The following is a 4,667-nucleotide window of genomic DNA, read 5'->3' on the forward strand; positions in this document are numbered from 1 at the left end:
TTATGGCATCAGCTGCTGTTTCTTTGGCTTTGAGGAATCGGTTGTTAGCAATTTTGTGCCCTGGCAATGTCTGTTTCTCCTCTTCCAGTTTTGTTTGGTTGGGGGTTGTGTTTTGTGGCCAGCATTCGGTTATTGGCATTTCTGGGCTTATTTAGGCGTTTCTGTTTATCTATTTTCATTCCCGGCATATCTAATGAGTTTCTTATTGGGTGTGTTTGTTCTCTATCAGCTTTTATTTCTTATTTCAATTTCCATTTTGTCTGTTTTCTCTTGTTTCATTGCTGCCTGTTTTGCAGGTTTTTGGAGCCTCGCGCTCGTTTTGTGCAGGGATCGTGTAGGGTTTGTTGCTTCTTGCTGTTGTTTTTTTTTTTTTTCCTTTAGTTTTTGGATCTTAGAATGTTACTAGGTTCTCTTGTTACTTTGTTAGTAGGGACCTCCGGCTCCTAGGTTTCTTTTTAATTTTGGTTGTAGCTCTTCTGAGCAGTAGTGAGCTAGAGGACCCTTTAAGGTCTTGTAATTTTTCCCTAATTTTAATGCGTAGGCCCGTCGGTGGGTTTTAACAAAAAAAAAGAAAAAAATCCTATGTATTCATGTGCAAATAATCATTAGTCACTAAAATGATATATACATGAAAAAAAATATAAATATTTTTACTTATAAATTTGCCCCTCCCTAAAAATTATGGATGATTTCGCTCTTGAACATAACTAAGATACTTTGAAGTTTAAATATTTTAGTATTATATTTCTGGAAGTATATATACTTTAAAGATCACCCTATATGTGAAAAATTATTTTACCTCTTCTCCATTTCTTCATTGTTGTTTGATATCTCTTGTCGGATCAGAAGCCACGACGAGAGCTCTTCGGAGGAGCGCAGCAAGATGTTCGACTTCGCCTGCTTTGCTCGCAGGTAAACATGTTTGCTTTTCCTCTTCTCCATTTCTTCATTGTTGTTCGACTTTCTAGATCTGCGATGGTAACGATATTTCACCAATTTCACAAGCTTCTTAATGAAATTAAGCCTGTCTATCCACGTGTATTTCGCTTTTAAATTGTGACATTGCATCTCTAAACACTATTGGTATTTCCAGGAAAACTATTCTTGAATTCCTGTCTTTTGAACTCCCGCATTCGTTGGTTGTCATTTGGATTTTCGGTTTTCTACAGTTGTAGAGCTTGGTGGTGGAAACCAGTGGGAGATCATTGGTTATCTTCTTGGATTTTTGGTTTTCTGCATCAGGAGAGCTCGGTGGGGGCAAGCTGGAGAGGTCTGAAGTGGTTCTACTATTTCGGGAGTTAGATGCGGCAGGTCAGAAAAAAATATCTATCAGAAGTTTAACTGATTGTTGTAATACTTTAATATCCTCTTTTGCACATTGACTGATTGTTTAATTGATGAAATATTTGTCAATGTTCTTGAATTATTTTTCTGTATTTAATCACCTACCCTCACAGTCAATTTTCCTTATCTTAAAACTATTATATTCAGACTTCCTCTTCATTTTTACTTTTTTTTGGGTATTTTATCTGTTCATATGTCAAATTGATTATCTTAAAGGCTACATCAGTTTGGTTGGCCATCACTAACCGTGGCATCTTCTGCAGTAGTTGAGAGAACCTGCAAAAGGTTAGAGAGAAACCAGAGAAAACCGAGAGAGAAGCTTAGAGAAGAATAGTGTAAAGCATTGGCTTATCCTCATTACTATTGCATCCAGTTACATCGTATAAATAGAATAGACTTTATCTGCTGGACAAGTGGAGCAGACCGGTGGCAGAGCCGTTGGTTGCCAGGGATGCAGAGTAGTGGAAAGAGTATACTAGCTTATATGGCTAGTAAATACTTGAGTGGTCTAACAGCCCCCCTCAAGTTGAGGGTTCAGAGGTTGAATGCTCAACTTGTTTCTGAGTTCGGTGAAGCGGGCTAGAGACAGCGGCTTGGTGAGTAGATCAGCTGGTTGATCTTCCGAACTGAGGTGATGAAGAAGAATTGCACCGGAGGAGATGTGCTGCCGAATGAAGTGATAGTCAATTTCTATATGTTTAGTGCGAGCATGAAAGACCGGGTTGTGAGCCAGAGCGAGTGCCGAAGTGTTGTCGCAGTAGAGAGAGGTTGGCTCAGTTTGTGGTATGTGAAAGTCAGCTAGAAGACGGCGCAGCCAAATAATGTCGGAGGTAGCGGAGGAGAGGGCTCGATATTCCGCTTCCGTGGAAGACTTTGCCACAGTAACCTGTTTCTTCACGCACCATGATATGAGGCTTTTGCCCAGGAAGATGCAGAATCCGGTGATTGAGCGACGATCCTGAGTGTCACCAGCCCAGTCTGCGTCGGAATAGGCTGTTAATTGGAGGGAGTTGGGCTGTAGAGGTAGACCATAGTGAATCGTGCCTTGTATGTAGCGTAGTAGACGCTTCAGAGCCTTGTAGTCACTGACGGAGGGTTGATGCATTCGCTGGAAGATGCTATTAGTGGCATAGGCAATATCAGACCTTGTGATGGTGAGGTAATTCAATGATCCAGCTAAACGTCTGTAGTGTTGCGGATCGGAGTATGGCTCAGCGGAAGTAGTAGGAGAAGTGGGTTTGAGAGCCGAAGGTGTTAACACAGGCTTGCTGTTGTGAAGGCCAGCTGAGAGCAGAAGATCGGATGCGTATTGAGTCTGATGGAGGAAAAGACCTGTGTTGGTTTTGGTTACTTGAATGCCCAAGAAGCTGGTGATCGGCCCCATTTGTTTGAGAGAGTAGAGCTTTTGTAGATAGGAAACAAGCTGCTGAATTGTAGATAAGTTGTTTCCGGTGAGTAACAGGTCATCCACATAAATAAGGATGTACATCCGTATGCCGTTGTTGGAGTATGTGAGGAATAAGGGATCCGCTTTGCTGAAGTGAAAGCCAAATTGGAGTAAGGAGGAGGTGAATGTATTGTACCATTCCCTCGGCGCTTGCTTGAGCCCATAAATGGTCTTATGGAGTTTGCAGACATGATGAGGATGGTCGGGATCGGTAAAGCCGATGGGCTGATGCATATAAATAGCTTCCTTGAGTTCGCCATGAAGAAAGGCGTTGGAGATATCAAACTGAAATGTTGGCCAGTTGTGTTGAAGCGACATTAAGAGAAGTATTCGGATAGTCGGCATTTTCGCTACAGGACTGAAAGTCTCCTGATAATTGATACCATATTCTTGGTTAAAGCCTTGAGCAACTAGCCTGGCCTTGTAACGATCTATCTGACCGTTTGGAAGGTATTTAATCCGGTAGGTCCACCTGCATCCCAAAATCGTAGTGTGTGGTGGTGGCGGAACAAGTGACCAAGTCCCTTGTTTTTGTAGAGCCAGAAATTCCTCGGACATGGCACGTCTCCACTGAGGTAGCTTGTTGGCTTGATTAAATGTGGAGGGAGTATGGGTGGTTGTGATAGTGAGAAGATCGAATAATTGTTTTGGTTTTTGAATGCCCATTTTGAGTCGTGTCTGCATAGGATGAAGAGAGACAGTTGTTGGCTGAGCTTGTATGTAAGATTGGGCGGAAGTGTTTGAGGCTGCGGAGGTGGGTGTGGACTGAATAGAAGGCTGACTGGGAGAGTGAGTGGAAGTGGGGTCTGTATTGGAGTTTGGTCGGGTGGAGTTTGCTGGAGGAATTGTTGTGTTATGAGGGATGGTGGATGTTGGTAAGAGGAGGTAGGGAGTAGTGAATTCTGGCTGGGATAAGGAATCTGATGTGGGTTGTTGGGATGATTGAAATGGAAAAGTATTTTCATAGAAGATGACGTGACGGGAGATGTGGAATTGATTGGTATGGCGATTGAGACAGCGATAGCCTTTGTGAGAGGAGGAGTAGCCGAGGAAGACACATTCGTGTGATCGAGGATGAAGTTTTGATGGGGCGTTTGGTTGAAGCCATGGAAAGCACAAGCATCCAAATACCTTAAGGTGTGAGTAAGAGGGGGAATGATTGTATAGAAGCTTGTATGGGATATCATTTTGGATGCTTTTGGATGGTAACCGATTAATAAGGTAGGTGGAGTGAAGGATGGCTTCGGCCCAAAATCGATGAGGTAGATTGGCTTGATGAAGTAGGGTACGTGCTGTTTCGAGTAAATGGCGGTGCTTGCGTTCAGCCGTGCCATTTTGTTCAGGTGTATGCGGGCAACTGAGTTGATGGTTTATTCCGTTGGCAAGGAGATATTCACGGAAAGAGTTACTGGTGAATTCGCCGCCTCCGTCCGAGCGGAGAGCGAGTATATTAGTGTTGAAATTGTTACGGATTGTATTATGTAAGTGTTTGAATTTAGAGAATGTTGTTGACCTCTATTTTCGCTCGAGCATTTTCGATCAACATTATCGTACCCTCTGCATTCGAACCACACGAGCAGAATCCTTTCGGAGACCCACAAATGTTTCGGCTTTATTGTGCATGAGATAGAGCCATGAATACCGAGTGTGATCATCAACGAAAAGTACATAATAGCGAAAACCATGGAGAGAATTAACGGGACCAGGGCCCCAAACATCAGAATGCATTAACATGAAAGGTTTGGTTACACGATTTGAACTAGAAGTAAAAGGTAAACGGTGGCTTTTGGCCACATTACATGAGGTGCAGTAAGAAGTAGACGGAGAGATACATAGAGAAGGAAACATTTTTGATATCATTTGTTGAGTGCGAGCG

The sequence above is a fragment of the Dendrobium catenatum genome, unplaced genomic scaffold, assembly GCF_001605985.2.
Source record: "Dendrobium catenatum unplaced genomic scaffold, ASM160598v2 original_scaffold_86292, whole genome shotgun sequence".
Classification (NCBI taxonomy): Eukaryota; Viridiplantae; Streptophyta; class Magnoliopsida; order Asparagales; family Orchidaceae; genus Dendrobium; species Dendrobium catenatum.